The sequence below is a fragment of the Aedes albopictus genome, chromosome 1 (assembly GCF_035046485.1).
Source record: "Aedes albopictus strain Foshan chromosome 1, AalbF5, whole genome shotgun sequence".
NCBI classification, from domain to species: Eukaryota; Metazoa; Arthropoda; class Insecta; order Diptera; family Culicidae; genus Aedes; species Aedes albopictus.
The window spans coordinates 186534321-186551375 of NC_085136.1; the positions used below are offsets into that span (position 1 = coordinate 186534321).

A 17055-nucleotide genomic window follows, 5' to 3' on the forward strand; every position below is an offset into this window, starting at 1 on the left:
TCACAATACCAATACTTCCAATTTGGTGGATAATTTACTTCAGAATTGACTCACCCAGATACCTCCAGGAATTCCTCCCAAAATTTCTGAAGGAACTCCTACCAGGATTCTTCCAGAAATTAATACAGGGATTCTTTCAATAATTCTTCCCGAGGTTCCTCTACGATTTCATCTGGGAAATCCACTTAAAAGCCCTCCGGAAATGACTCCCAAAACTACATCAGGAATTCCACCAGGGATTAAACTAGGAATTCGTAAAAGGATTCTTCCACAAATGCTTTCCGAGATTCCTCCACGAAATCCTCCCAGAATTTCTTCAGGAATTTGTCTCCGAATTGCTCCCGGGTTTTCTCCAGAATTTCCTCCCGGGTTTCCTGCATGAGTTTTTCTAGGAAATCCACTTGAAATTCCTCCTGGGATTTCTTCAGGAATTCTTACCGGTATTTCTCAACGAATTTCTCCCGGGATTCCTCCAAGAATTCTTCCTGGCATTCCTCCAGGAATTCCTCTCAGGATTCTTTCAGGAATTTCTCCCGGGATTCTCCAGAAATTTCTCCCGGGATTCCTCTAGGAGTTGCTCTCGAGATTCCCCTAGGAATTTCTTCCAGGATTCCTCCAGGAACTCCTCACGGGATTCCTCCAGGAATTTCTCTCCAGGAGTTTCTCCCGGTTACGGGAAGGAAACGTTGAAATTTACATTCCATTTTATTCGATTTTTCTTGAAAATATATTTTGTATCACAGAGAACAGACATCCAAGCCTATAGAAAATTGTCTCGAAAGCTGTGCAAGGATTCATTTTTTTTTAGCGTTGATAACACTAGCGTCACCTATGCGGCAAGTTGCTACAATTAGTGGTGAGTACGCATATCTACATAAGTTTTATATTCACCACCGATAACAGCGTGGGAACATTGGGATATCAGCGCCACCACGATGTTGCCACTTGTGTTGCCATTTCAAATGAACGTTTAATTCCTCACACAGTTTTGAAACTGAGCTTGGATGTCTGATCTCTGTGCTGTGGAAAATTGTGTAGATTATGATCAAAGTATAATTGTATATATCCCATAATCTGTAATATAGACACTATAGATACCATATGCTTTCCAAGGTGCAGACAACTGTAAGGGGCCGTCCATAGATGAAGTGGCATTTTAGGGTGGTGGGGAGAGTATCTGATTATGCTACGAGACATGTATTAGGTATGGGAAAATAGGGAGAGAAAGGGGGTGTCAAAAATCGTCAAAAAAATGCTACGCCATATATGGATGGCCCCTAACCAAGCGATCTGTCAATTCGTTTAGCCAAACGAGATTTACGGAACGATAACGACTGTGGGTTGTGTGACGTCATTTTCTATTAGTACACGCTAAATTCACTATAAAACACTCTAAAATTGCGTAATTCAACTATTTCTCCCCAAGTCTGTAGATTCTATAGTGTCTATATTCGGTAGGTCCATGTCCTGCCAAATAACAGCTGTAGACACCATCTCTATAAATAATAAGCATCCCTCACCAGCGTCTCCCAATAGGAGAGTTCGTATCAAATGGCTCATCAACTGAACATTTTTGACCTACCCAACAACTAAGAAATCAGGATCCTGATATATTATGAGATAAAAAATTTGCATGCTATCTAGCACTGCCTAGTGGTGGAATATCGAATCAAACAGTCCATAATCTATAAGTTCTTGACCAACAAAACAACTTTGCCGAAGACATCAACTATATAAGTAACCAGGATCCTGAGATATATGAGATTTAAATTTTAATAGTGTTACGTCTGTTTGTCTCTGATTCCTCTTGGGTTTATTCAAATATTACGAAACGCAAAATTTGACAACTTAAGGGCTCCTCCCTTCTCCGTGCAACAACTTTTGTATGGAAAATTTTGAATGAAACGTAACACAGCGCTAGACCACCTCCCACTCCTTTGCGTTACGTAATATTTGAATGACCCCTTTTGAACCGCTGGACAAATATGTCTACTCGTCTACAGCAGTGCGATTTACCCTATTGTTTCGGTACGTCTTGTCCTTGTCCGCTTGTTTAGGTACGTTATATCCTGTAGGAGGGCCCATATAGCCGAGGCGGTAAACGCACGGTATTCAGCATGACCATGCTGAGGGTGACGGGTTCGATTCCCGGTCGGTCCAGGATCTTTTCGTAAAGGAAATTTCCTTGACTTCCTTGGGCATAGAGCAGTGGTGCTCAGGCTGGAGGATACCGCGGGCCAAATTTGCAATTCGGGATCGACCTGCGGGCCGCATAAAACATCGATGCACAAAAACAACAAAAAGGACAATTCTAAAGCATATTTATTAAAAATCTGAACTGTTCAGAACTTGTGTAAGGGTCAAACTTTATAATCTATTGCCCTTCGTGGAGTTCAATTTAGATTCATAAGTTTGGTTGAGAAAAACGTTTGAGCTTCAAATTGAAATTCAAACAAACAATTTAGAAGTTGCCTCTAGAATTGTCTTGAAGCCACTTCAAGAACTTGTCAAGCAGCTTTTACAAGAATTTCTTTTGAATCGCTCCAAAAAGTTTTGCTGGAATTTCTCCTGAAATTTCTTGTGGAGTTGCTCCAAAAGGTTTTCGAGAAATTTCTTGAAGTTTCTTTCAGTTTTTCTAGAATTCTCTTGGAACACCTCCAAGAACTCCTCTTAGATTTACCTTTGGAACTGACCTGAACTTACTTCAGGAATTCCTCATTAATCGTTTCCAAGAATTTCTCCTAGAATAGCATCCGGATTTTTCCGAATATTTTCCAGGAGTTTCTTGAAGATTTTAGTAAATTCTTTCCATAAGTCCTCTAAAGTTGATGAAATATTTCATCATTAAATTTCTTAAATTAGATTCTTAACAATTGTTTCCGGAAGTTTCTTCTACATTATCTTCTAAAGTTGCTGCATGAGTTGCTTCAAATATATTGTTCAAATTATCCTCAGGCGGTCCTGGAATCTTGTTTGTAGTTACTCCTGAAAATTCTCTTTTTGATGCTCGAGGAATTTATTCTAAAGTTGTTTAAGAAATTTCTGTTAGAGTGGCACGGTCTGGCACCAGAATATTTTTCTAGGAGATGTTCCTATAATTTCCATGCAGTATCGCCACAACTTTCTCATTGATTTTCTTCAGGTTTATTTTCTCCAGGATGATTTGAGTATCTCCATATGTTTCGCTTAGAGTTGCTTGAAATTTTTCTCCAATGATGTTTCCTGGAGTTTCTTCAAAAATGTATCCAAAAGTTTCTCCAAAAGGGCACAGGAGACGCTTTATGAATGTCGCCTGAGATTTTTTTTTCTTTAAGTTCGTTCAGGAGTTTCGCTTGGACAATTGAAATTGGGTTCGAAGTTTTGTTTCGAAAAATGATTGAGTCTTATAATAGAAATTTAAACAAACAGTGAAAATTAAACAATATTGGCAACCAAGTCGAGATTTGTTGAGAATTTTGTCAAAAACTTCTTGCTTCGTGTTTTTATGTTCTCCGGAAAGGCGAAATGTGAAATATTTGCTCAGCATTGCATTCACTGCGCTTAAAAACTGCAACTAATTTGATTCAAGATTACATTTTTTTTTGTTTATTCTTCATTTAATTTGTGCTCAACACTGTGAAAATTGATCAGCATTTTTTTTATTTCTTAATAAATTTAACGATTTATTTCAAACAATCGTTCAAAAATTTCGATTGGTCTTAAAGTACTCCGCGGGCCGCATATAAAGGCTTGGAGGGCCGCATGCGGCCCGCGGGCCGCAGGATGAGCACCACTGGCATAGAGTATCTTCGTGCCTGCCACACGATATACATATGCAAAATGGTCATTGGCAGAGGAAGCTCTCAGTTAAAAACTGTGGAAGTGCTCATTGAACACTAATCTGAGAAGCAGGCTTTGTCCCAGTGAGGACGGGACGCCAAGAAGAGGAGAGAGAGGATATCCTGTAGATCGGGGGCATTTTTCAATGCTCACTAGCACCACCTAGCGGAAACTTCCCGAACTAAATTGTTCATCACTAGATAGGCCTTGACTTTCCTAACATCTTTGCTGAAAACATCACCCTTTCAAAAAGTAAGGATCACGAGATACGCGAGAATATATGTTGGGGTCCAATGGACCCCAGGGTCCCAAAACGGACCTTCATTTAAGGTATCCTCTTGAGGGTTAAATTCCTGAAACACCAATACATGTCTAAAAATTCATACTTATCGGACAGTAACGTTCTAACAAAAAGTTTTTAATTTGAAACGGTTCTGCTTTATGTTTATAACTCATTAATGTTATTGCCAAGTCGATAATAGTAGAGATTTTACGAGTAGGAATATTGTTTTTTACCGGCCGGCCAAAATTTCAACAAACATAAACGCAATATATGAGCTGGTTGTAAAGGTTGCAAACAAGAGTTTGCCATTGAAATTGATACGCAATCAACCGTTGATGGATTTTTTATTACCGATTTATTGCAATTGTTATATAGCTAATTTTCCATCCGGCACAATGCCAAGCCGAGGTTGGAATCAAGGATGACTGAAATAATTGTTCAACAAACAAACTCACTTTTTTTTCCTGTTCCAATGCCTTGCAGGACTGCGTTCCCTTGGCTTGCCTACAATTTAAGAAGCATTTCACGTTTCTAAGTTAGTGCTTCGAAAACTAAAAGTCCCAAAAAAATGACCACGTGGTTTATGGACAGCCCCTAACTAGCACAGCATTATGATGGATTGACACTTTTTGGATCTCTCTCGAAAAAATGCATTTTTTCACAACAATGTCATTAAATTTTAGTTTTGATTTTTTTTTACCAGAACGGTTCTAACTTCGAGAAAAATTAACTAATCGAGGTCAAATTTGCACCAATGATCCAAATATAGTAGGTTGAATACAGTCATCACAAGCATAGGGTAAATGTACCAATAGTGGTGCTATTAGTAACTCCTTCTAGTAAAATAATTGAATAAAAATGATAATACCACTAAATAAAAAGTCTGAAAACGTAAATCGGTAGTTTTTCACTTAAATTTGCTAGGAAAAATGTAAAAACCGTTGTTTGTTTCAGTTTTTACCAATAAGTCACTTGCACCAACTATAGGTACACGGTTCCTATTACGGAGGTAAAATTTAACATTGGTTCCTTTAGTGGCGCATTCCATTGAATTCTTATGGGACCCACCATTATAGGAGCACTACCACCACTATAGGTACAAAGGAGGAAAAAAATAAGGAAAATAATTGTTTAAAATAGGTTTTTCGGCAAATCGTCAAAATGGTTCGCCATGTTAGCCCAAATGAACAGTCGGATGAAGTTTATGTTCATTCAAAGTCAATTGATGGCTTGTTCACATCTTTCAAGCGTTGCAGTTATCGAATTTCGTTCGCTAAGTGAAACGTAAACATGTTGCAGTTATCGAACGTATACTGTAAATGAATTTCTGTCTGTCTGCCTGTCTGACCCTTATGGATTCGGAAACTACTGAACCGATGAAATTTTGTATGCGTATGTTTTTGAGGCTGAAGAAGGTTCTTAGCATAGTGAGAGACGCAATCCCCCTGGATTAAGTCATATGTATAGTATCGTCAGCAAATAGTAAAATTCAATGAGAAAAAATCTAATCCAGGTGAACTAGCCTAGCGCTTAAAGTCTCGTTAATACAAATAAAAAAATGGAACACACACATCCATAAATATCATACACCATGCTTTTGGGTGAAATTGATTAGTGGGATGACATACTGTGCCACTCACAGAGAAAAAAAATAGAGTTATGTCAATCATATTGCGGTCGCGAACAAGCATATTTGTGCACTGACTTTTATATAATCCCTTTTTGACGAAGCATATCAGAAGCTTTAAATGATCAAAATTTATGAACTGATTAGACACGCAGAAAAAAAGCATGGTAAAATCAAAAATATTTCAGGTAAACTCAAATAAATTGTCAATTTGTTCTGGCAACAAAAATAAAACTGTTTGAAGCAAATCGAACGTCACATTTGAAGCAAATTCAATCCATTTTTGAAACAAAAATGCATCTTCTGACAGGTTATGTTAGAAACAAATGTAAAATTATTTGTTTTTTTTTTTTGTGGCAGGTCGTCCCTACGGAAATATTTTTGTTTTCCAATTAAATTTACAAAGTCATTTCCTTCTCTAGGAAAACCACCAGCCGCGTGGCACTTTCAATGCCAACATCATGTAGATAACATACGCTCCCGAAATCAATGGGATTTCGTGGAAACTTTTGGTGAAACTTGACTTTTTTTGCAGGAGGAAATCTTGTTTGGTGCTGCAGCTAGAATTTGAGAGTTTTGTTTATGTTCTCGACGGCGGAACGCGGGGCTCTTCAATGGGTATTGCAGAAATCAATAGGTAATTGAGTTAGTTTTAAAATTAATATTTTAGTTTTAAATATTTTATCAGTTTACCGAATAAACATGAATATTTTTGTTTCAAACGAACGAAATTTGTCTCCGTCGAACATGTAATATGGTTGACTCAATCATATTATGCTTACATCAACAATATTTACTGTTTTATATCTCTTTATTGTTGATATTTCTCGGTGAACGAATTGTGGTGGGGATTCGTTCACCGAGAAATATCAACAATAAAGAGATATACTAGTTAACGGTGATTAAATCCATCAAATCAAGGAATATTTACTGTTGATGATTTGACAGCTCTCATATTCTCATGACAGATTCAAGCATGCTTATACTTATCTTAACCTATCTTAGCCCTTAACTGGAGGGTTAAACTAACTGTTACGGATGGTTCATTTAAGTAACACAAAAATTGGTCGAATGAGGATATGTGCAATTATGAATGATCAAAAGCTTTAAATTCAGAATAAACAATTCTAGATATATAATGGTCGTATTTAAGTGCAATATGATCTAATTTTTTTTCTGTATTAACGAGATTTTTAGCCCTAGGCTAGTTCATCTCGGGACCCACGCTTTACTTCCCTTCCGAAGGAAGAACTCACATTTTGTGAGTTTGTCGGGAGTGGGATTCGATCCCAGGTCCTCAGCGTGATAGTCAAGTGTTCTAACCATCACACCAGGTCCGCTCCACCGCAATATGATCTAATTATAATATATTGCGCTACATACCGTCTACCCCCATTGGTTTGAACGACATCTCATGCAAACCATCGGGGATCATTTTTAATTTGAACTTCTAGTAACCCTGTGACCATCGAAAAACACACTGATGGTAACCCTTCTTGCTGTTTTGTTTTGATTCTGCGTTCCGTTTCACCCCGTTCCATGATCAGAATGACGTTTGAACCATTTGAAGTTTGAACGATGTGCAGATTAGAGGGGGTAGACGGTACACTATACCAAGATCGTTCAATCGCCAAAAAATCTTTGGATATCGTTCATTAAGGCAATCTGACAACATCGTCGTAGCCACTTTGAACTACCGACACTGCTCCCACTAGCTGCTAATCAAAGACTGAGAAGACAGCAGTCAGGAGGTTCGGTCAACACGGGCTTAAGCAGGGTTTAAGTAATAATGACATATATGCTTAGCTTGAACATTTGATGGTTGGTGTGCAATTATGTTGATTTAAACGAAATTTATGCTTGAAGTGGGCATCAAAGCATTGTGAATCAACCATTTGAAGTACTTATACCAAGAATATTTTCGAAGTTTGAGAGAACTATAGAAAAAGATATATTGAACAGACAACATTTCTGTCCGTGCTGGGTATCTTACCATATACAAAAAAAAGTCAGTTTCTAGCTTACTAGTTATTTCTAAACCGGCATTCTAAATTAAATTTTCTACTATCATTCATACTTTCAGGTGTTCTCATAAGTTTTAAAATTTTAACAGATTAAAACAGCATTGCGCTGCTTTTCGTATTCTAGAATGTTAAATTTAGTTAAAAAAAAAGTTTCGACACTAAACTGTTGCAAGTAACCCCACTTGACGGTGCTCTTCCAAGTAACAGAACTAGCTGAACAATAGTTTATCAAGCTAAAGTTTATTTAAGAGCAGTTTGTTCCACTATTGTACAGCAAAAATGTTTGTTGGGCTTATTTGGCTCAAATAATTTAAAGTTATGTACGTGCATTGAGGTGATTCAAAAAATAGTTGTTGCTGATAAAGTGCCCTAGGTGTACCAGAGATTAACCAATTAACTAATCCTTTAGCACACTTGGAGAAATGCTACGGTCGACTAAATGGAACACATAATTTTTCCATAGTAATTCAGGGCTTGTGCACTCTCAATTTTCAACCAAATCAGCACAAATTTTAGGGAGAAGGCGAATCAAATAAGCTGTGTGGAGCAAAAAAGTTTTTTTTTGATCCACGCAAATGTGGTTTAAATTGTACATGACTACTTTTATTTTACAACATTTTTCATAACTGTAGTTTCCAAAACAATAAGTTGAATTTAACCACATAGACCTGTGCTACATAGTGTTTTCTCATGTTAATAGGGATTTCCATAGAAATTGGATAACTATTCTGCACACAACAGTATTGTTTGCCATCATTCCAAAAATGTAACGATATTCTAGATGAGTAAAAAAGATATCATGAGGTGGCAATATAGATGGACACAGCCCTACAGTTTGTTATAGAATACTAGTTATGAAACAATTTTCATTCTAGTTAGGAGACGTAACACTAGAAACATGAGGCTCAAGATAATTGAAGCTCAATTGATACTTTGGTAGGCGTTAGGGTGGCTGAAGATATATAAAAAAAACATTGTGTCAACACTTGAAAAATACACCTTCAACAGTTACACATCAGTATCAGATGGCTGACCTCAGAGCCACGTTATCCTACATTTGGGACAAATTTCCTCACAATTCGGTAAAGAATGAAAATAGAAATGTGAGCATCAAAATGTTTTTTTTTTATTCAAGCTTCAGCCACCCTAGTAAACAAAGAAAAAAATACATGAGAATTGCTAATAATCTCAGTAAGCTATAATCATAAATGCAAATGTAAGGTGTTGTCCCAATACACTACTCTATCGTATGGAGAGAAGGAGAATGAGTTAGATTGCATTCAAAATAGGCCTAGGTGTTACTTTTTTTCATCAGTACATGTGGCAAATTAAATAAAAACAGACGTTTTTACAGCAATGCCTATGCTCCCAAAATGTAGTTGTAACATTTTTGAAACCAATTACATCTACATATCACAGATGTCAACTGTCCAAAAATGTCCTGTTCTTTTGATTATAGTTAATACAAAAGCCAACACCTAGGGCCCATAAGCCGAAGTGATGAACAGTTTATAACTGTTGTAGTCCATATAGAGCACTAGAAGAAGCAGTAGAAATGCCGCATCAAGAAGAAAAATAATACAAAATTAGCCAAAAATGTTAAATAAATTTATTTGAATTAATGGCATTTATATCGATCAATTACGAGCTGTAACATTAATAGTATCTCTTAAAATAAACAATGCATACATACAGCGCATGTTTAACTATCATAATTCTTCGAAATACCCCAAATACAGTGTGGTAATCTACTCGAAAAATTCATCTGTAGAATCTGGTAAACACCACCAATGCTCACTACATCGAAAACTCACGCCAAGCAATTTGTCACGGTAGCCGCAAAATTAAAAAACGCTGAAACAAGTACAACTTTGCAGAACACAAAAACAGTTGGCTGACCTTTACACAACTCAACTGCAGCACAAAGTATAAAGAATGTACCCCCCTTTTTCCTTTTTGCAACGCAGAGCGCAATTTTTTCGCTCGTCTCCAAATCGTCAAAGACTCTCGCCAAAACTAGTTTTTGTCTACTGCAATCTACGAAGTTTACTCCTTGAGCCGTCAAACGAAAGCAAAATCGTTTTTTTTTCTCTGTTTCTTCTCGATTGTCTCTCTTACATCTTCGAAATTCCACCTTGAACAACACTTTCAGAAAACTTCATTTTTATCTTCCAACCTTATTCGCCTACTGTGGTGTGTCTGCTGGCTGCTGCTGACTGCTATTGCATCACTTCGCAAGGCCGTCCAGTTTCGGATCAGCAGTCATAGCAGTCCATAGTCATAGTAGGCCCCGAGAACATGGAAAAGAGTTGGGGAAACATGATTGGATTCATTCACCTTTCACGCGCATATTAGCGTTCGCTAGATTAGTCACATTTTTATAAGTCCACAACCATCTGGTGTCAAGAATCGTAAAATAATAACTTACTCGTGTTTGATGATTCTCGTTGATGAAGTCTGTTGCCGTGTGCAGTTCACAGAAGGAATCGAAAATGCTGTGTAGCTTGAATTCCCAAACGGTGACAACGGTGATGGTGTAAGCCAAGGTGCTAAATAGGTGTATCCAAAATGCTGTGCAACCAACACTAGCTCTTCAAATTTTCAGTATGTGTGCCTGTCTAAAAGGTATCTAATCAAGTCACAGAAACTAAAGCTGGATTGACAAATAAGTTTTCTCACTTTTGCAGTATCTCAGTTTCACACCATTAACACAATTTCTTATAAATTGAACAATTATTATGCAATTGATCTCACGATGAAGTACCTATATCACGTTGAACTTGTTTCTAAAAATAATGTGCTTTATGACAGACACTTTTCTTCACAATGATCTATACAACACCAACGGTTCATGTGTACCGATTCACAAGATTGCCGCTCTTCACCACGTTTTGCAATCACTTATAGAAAATATTTTGAAAACTGTTTGACTTTGTCAATAATCACCAGCAATCGAGACCGTTAGTAGTTACTACTCTCCTTGATGCGGTCCACAGTCCAGCACTAGCACTCACAAAATGATGATGGCAGCACACAAGATTTAAACTGCAGCCTTACGCCAACAGACCCAAGTAGGCTTAGCACGCGCGTTTTCGAGAGAACGTGTAACTAAGCGACCAAATGCAGAAGGCAACTGAAACGCGAGCTGATGGGAATGCACACCTGATTGTATCGAACGCAGCAGTGAGACTGAGTCCGAGAAGTTGTGGCCTGATGCTGAACACCTACAGGCAATAATAACCATAGAGCATAGCCAACTGCTGGGCTGCCTCAATGTACTTCGGCTTTTGGCTATATTTTTTGTCTCAGCTGAGCAATAGCATTTGACCACAGACAGAATTACCCAGTTTTGTCACTACGCTCTACACTGCCGCACGAAATAACCGGTATGCAACAGAGGAGCATTAAGGAAGGCTAAAGGCATCATTATTCACGCTTGAAGTAGCATACTAACCAGGAGTAAGCTGACGTTCAATTTTAAATTAAACCTGTTTAACTTATTACTAATAAAGGACCTGTCTTTGTTTTTGCTGGAGCGAAATTCCCGGGATATAACGGGTCCTTGTCTAAAGATTCCATAACGCAAACTATGATTCTCGTATCCCGGGAAATTTGTTATACCTAATACAAGTGAGTACCGTAATAGGGGGTTGTTTTGACTAATTATTGCACAAATTTGTGATGGCTGTACCATGGTACAACTATATTAACCCTTTGGGGCCAAACTTTTCTAAGCGTTGCACAGTGGGACGAATTGAGTTTTGCGGCAAAACTGTTGATCATGGCCATTCGATGTCTTTGGAAGAGTTTCATAATTTTTCCAGTACTTTTTAGAGGTGTAGAATTTTTATGTTTTTGACCAAGGTAGTAATACACCTAGATTTTTTTTCACTTCGCAGTCCCTGGCAAACAATTGCCTGTTGGCCACAAAATTCGGTTATTTTAACTATTTAATGAATGTAAACCCTTAAAAGGGTTCACTATAGGCACCATCGGCAGCGAAAAAGATAACATATAAATCAAATGTGGGGTACACTATAGGTGCCAAGATATTTGTAAATAATCTTATAATGGACCCCGGTAGGGTCCATGATAAGTATCGTCGATGCATATTTTCCAATGCGTGTTTCACTAGAATAATTTCATAACGTTATATGTTTGACGGTCTTAACATATACAGGGGACATGAAACTTGTCATAATTACTAGCACCCTATACCAAACCCTATATTGTAATACCTTGAAAAAATTGTATCTCTTAAATTAACAAAATTATCTACAAAACTATGCTTTTTATCATCTTAAAAAGAGTGTTGCTGTGCCTGCATCGCACTAAAATCAAATTCCATATATTCTAATAAAAATATAAGAAAAGTCTGAACTTTCAAGTCTTTGCGTTTCTGACATAAGAAATGACAAAGTTGGAAATTTACTAAAAAGCATACTTTTTCCGGATTGGCTCGATTAATCTTATTTAAATCAATTTTAACCATTTGTTCATTAGAAATCCTATAGTTTATAACACATCGAAAAGCAATAAAAAAGCTAAAAAGTGAAGAAAAAAACTATAAGAAAAATAATAAAACACTTGGTTTCTATCCAGAACTATGTTATAAAAAATCATTGAAAGGGGTTAAAACATAAAAATAACGCAAATATAAAATATTTTGATCAGTAATTTATTTTTCCGCTGAATTGGGTTCTTTAGGGGTATCCAGATTATTTCATCTCCGTCCAAAAATTAGGCGAAATCCAAAATTTCATCATTTTTGGCGCCCGGGAACTATTTTTAAAATGCATTTAAAGTTTTTATGGGGAAATTTTTTGTTCGGGATGAACTGTTATTTTATCGATTGAACTGTCATTCTATCCACAAAAATAGAAATTGATTTGTCTATTTAACCGTCAAAACAAAGGTATTGTAACGCAATAAAATCACGTTATGCTCAGAAAAATGAGCTCTTTATTTTAGGACATAGAAAATAGCAATATTTTGATCACTAAACAACCCAATTGCGCACAACCCAGCAGTTCTGAAGCATAATGAGGGTATATGCTAAAATGTTACGGTGAATAAGTTTGCGCAAAAATTGCGCAATTTTAAAATCAGGTATTTAGAAAAAAAACCTTTTCATATTTCATATTTTTTTTTGTAAAACAATAGCAATTGTAACGCTTTCATATTTTTTTTTTCAAAGTATGGACAGTTACATATGAGAACAAAAAAAAATCTGTCGATTTGTAATTGATTCAATTTTTAATTTACTTTAATACTTATGACACACATGTGATACAAGAATCACTGTACAATTGCGCTTGAAATGAGTGCCATACTGAAAATTCTCTCAGTTCCAGTCAGTCTTGTTAATATTTAGTTAAATTTTCTACAATGCATTGTGATTGACGTAGAAACATTTTTAGGCAAAGTACGTTTAATTGGCAAATGGCATTGTGATTTCAAGCATATTTCAGTTACCTTAACAGATTTTGTTGTCGGTTGAGAATCATAGGTACGGTTAGTAATTTTACTATGGAATCGGTAGTTTCCACAACAAAATTTTTTTCAGTGTACAAACTTCAAGCACTTTGAGCGCCCCCTTAGGGTACGGCCAGAGTGCACGCGTCACGCGACGCGGCGTGGATTTCCCATACGATTTGACATGCAAATTCCGCGCCGCGTCGCGTTGCGCATCCGCTCTTGCCGGTACCTTAGGCTCAATCGATTTTGCTCAAATTTTTAACGTAACTTCAGGGAGTCCAAAACACCTGAATCGGTTTCGACTTGGCATTTTTCAAATCTGTTGTTTTTCATATAAGTGTGAGCCACCCTAATGGCTACCATGAAACCTTCTGTTTCCGAGAAGAGGTCACCCCGCACCAGCCACGCGTTCCACGACACTTTTATCGTTGTGCTCGAGCTCCAATTGGCTTCTTTAGCGGTGTTGAGATAATTCTATATTCTGAATCTGCATGCAAAACTGAGCCGAAATCCAAATTTTCATGAATTTTGGTGCCCGGGAACCTATTTAAAAATCAATTTGAAGTTTGTATGGGAGCGATTTGTCGAATCACCCCTCGTCGCATTTTGTACTGGGTGGAGCTGTCAAACAGTTACCCAGCTGTCAAAAAGTGATTTCAAAAAATCTCTTTGAAATTGATTTTGAGTACCAAAATAAAGTTCTAAAAATCTGAAAAAAAAACATAGTGGCTCAGAAAAAGGTGCTCTTTCGTATAGAATCAAAAAATCTATACATTTTTCTTAATTTAAAACCCCAATTGATGGGGGTGCGTCCCATGCAACTCCTTCTGCGGACAGAAATGTTGTCTGGTTGATATAACTTTTCCCATAGTTCTACCAAGCTTTAAAAATATTCTTGGTATAATAGCTTTAAATGGTTGTTTCACAATTATTTGATGTTTGCACCAGGCATATATTTAGTTTGAATCCACCTCTCTGAAGATCAACCATTCAATGCTTAAACCAAGAACATATGTCATTACTTTAACACTCTTGGCTGCTGTCTAATCAGTCACAAAGAAGTTGATAAATTTGTTCATCATAGCGGTGGCAGTTGTAAGAGACGACTTCAAATTTATCGAGTTTTTTCGAATTATGTAGGTATGTATAAAAATAAAGTTATACTTCTATGAACGTGTTTAAATGAATTTAGTTTTCAGCCAACGAGAATAATATTTATGGCAGAAAATTGAGCGCTAAGGACTGCATCCACCACGCCTAGCAAACAAAGGCATTGCAGTGGAAACGAATTGCCTCGGACTTGGATGAGTATTACAGGTCAATAAAGCTCTCATATCCGTAATAGTTACTATATGAACGATAATTATATCCTCGTGTTTAACCTAAATATAAAAGGCTTTTCATGATCAAAAAACATAATTTGAACGATTCTCAGTGTATGCTTAAACCAACCATCCAATATAGTTAGTTTACCCTCCAGTTGAGGGTCAGTTTAAACCATGGTTTAAACATTAACATTAGGGTGGCCCACACTTATATGAAAAATAAAAATTTCGAAAAATGCAAAGTCTTAGCTCCTAAATCAGTTGTTTTGGACTCCCAGAAACTACGTTCAAAATTTGAGCAAAATCGATTGAGCCTAAGGGGGCGCTCAAAACGCTTGAAGTTTGTATGGGAAAACTTGGCCAAATGTATGCTGAAATTTTAAGTTTTCAAATTTTGCCGCTATGTGGCGCTGTAAGCGTTCAATAATCAAACCCTTCGGTATTATTGTAGGTGACTATATGCCAAACAACTTTGTCGAAGACCGCGAAGTGATCCGACGGCTGTGAAAAAAGTTATACCCTAGACAAAGTGAAGCAAAGTATTGAGATTTCATTATTGATATTATTCTTTTACATGTATTGGAAAAATAACAATAAAGTTTATCCTCACTTTTCCTAGGGTATTACTTTTTTCACAGACGTTGGATCACTTTGCGGTCTTCGACAAAGTTGTTTGCCATATAGTCACCTACGATAATACCAAAGGGTTTGATTGTTGAACGCTTACAGCGCCACCTAGCGGCAAAATTCGAAAACTTAAAATTTCTGCATACATTTGGCCAAGTTTTCCCATACAAACTTCAAGCGTTTTGAGCACCCCCTTAGGCTCAACCGATTTTGCTCAAATTTTGAACGTAGCTTCTGGGAGTTCAAAACAACTGATTGAGGAGGTAAGACTCGGCATTTTTCGAAATTTTTGTTTTTCATATAAGTGTGGGCCACCTTAATTAACATGCATGAATTCACCATGAGAATAATTGAGCTGTCAAACCATCAACCAGAAATATTGTTGAAGTGAGCATAATATGGTTGAATGAATCATATTTCTTGCTCTCATCAATGCTTCAATTCTGTTTAATTCAAGCTTCCATTATTGTTCGGCCTATTGTATTATGCGTGATACAATCTCAAAATAGGATAATATAATAGTCAATGCACAAATATGATTGACATGACTATATATTTTCTCCGTTAACTTCCAGAACAATCAAATTTGTTATTATCATTTTTCATTTCATTCAAGGACTGTTTTAAAACATTAATCAGCGACCCAAGCAACACACATGTTATATAAAAGTTACGACAGCGCAAGTTTTGGTTGTACAGATGTTTATTTTACGTTATTTCAACACAATGTTAGAATTACGTAAAATAAACTTCTATACAACCAAAACTTGCGCTGTCGTAACTCCATTATAACATGTGTGTTGCTTGGGGAAGAGAATTGTCAAACAACAGAGGCACAAAACAAGCAACATAGAAGGCGCGATGATTACTCTTTATCCCTACTGGTAACAGATAATGACATGATCTCGAATTTTTTTGTTGCAGACAAAACAGAAGCTGAATTTGTTGCGTACTTTTCAACTCGTGAATAATCAATTATTACTAACCCAAAGTTGGAACTTTTTGATGATAGAGCTTCACCAGAGCTGCAGTGTTTACCGACTAGAAGTTACCGCTCGAAAATCGCAATGCAACTCTTAAAAAATATCTGAATTCGTGGTGCACGATCTTTCTCCTATTATTTTCAAGTTGGGACAAACTTATGTCGCATTGGGTGGATTGTCGCAACAAATACAGGTTGCGACATTGTCATTATTGTTGCGCGATGGTTGAATTTTGATTCACTGGCCATCATAGATTCTAATTTTTAGAATTAGAGTTTCTTCTAGAAGTTCATCTGGATATTCTCCTCTAATATTTCAAAAATCTTTTACAACAGAGGTTATTTTTAGGAAAAAAGTATTACCGATGTATTTTTTTTTCACAAATTCTCACCGAACTTAGTTTGAATTTCTAACATAGCAGAATTCCCCACAGATTTGTCCGAAGATTTGTCTAAGAAAATCTGTTGAGATTTCTCCAGTAGTTCCTTCTGGAGGGAATCTCTTCAGAAGTTCAACGAGAATGCCTCCAGGATTTACATCAGAAATTCCTTCAAGAGTTTCTCGGTGTCCGCGGAATTTCCTCCAGAAACTCCTCGTGAGTTCCTCCAGAAGTTTGCCGAGAATTTCTTCAGGAGTTCCTTAGGACTTCTTCGGGTATTCCTCTGAGATTTTTTCGGGTATTCCTCCAGCAGTTTACCAAGACTTTTTTCATGGTTTTCACGGTAATTCCTTCAGGAGATCCTCGAGAATTTCCTTAGGAGTTACTAAGAAATTCTCCTAGTAGGAGCAGGAGTTCCTCTGAATTCCTTTAGAAGTTCCAAGAAAATTCTTGCAGGGTTCCTCGGGAATTCCACCAGGATTTTCTCGGGAATTTCTCCTGGAATTCTTC

General features: G+C 36.9%; 1 protein-coding gene across 2 annotated transcripts in view; it reads right to left on the minus strand.

Annotated features, from left to right (window-relative positions):
• The window catches only part of LOC109419596 (ABC transporter G family member 20), a 125590-nt gene extending 114411 nt beyond the window's left edge, over window positions 1-11179 (minus strand). The window contains exons 1-2 of one of the 2 annotated variants that reach the window (XM_029856499.2): window positions 10433-11179; window positions 10182-10371 (exon numbers count right to left, since the gene is read on the minus strand). The gene's annotated coding sequence lies outside the window, so the exon portion shown is untranslated. Of the gene's footprint in view, window positions 1-10181 lie in introns of both variants that reach the window. The other variant, XM_062846002.1, reaches the window with a different exon arrangement.
• Between the last annotated feature and the right edge of the window lie 5876 nt (window positions 11180-17055).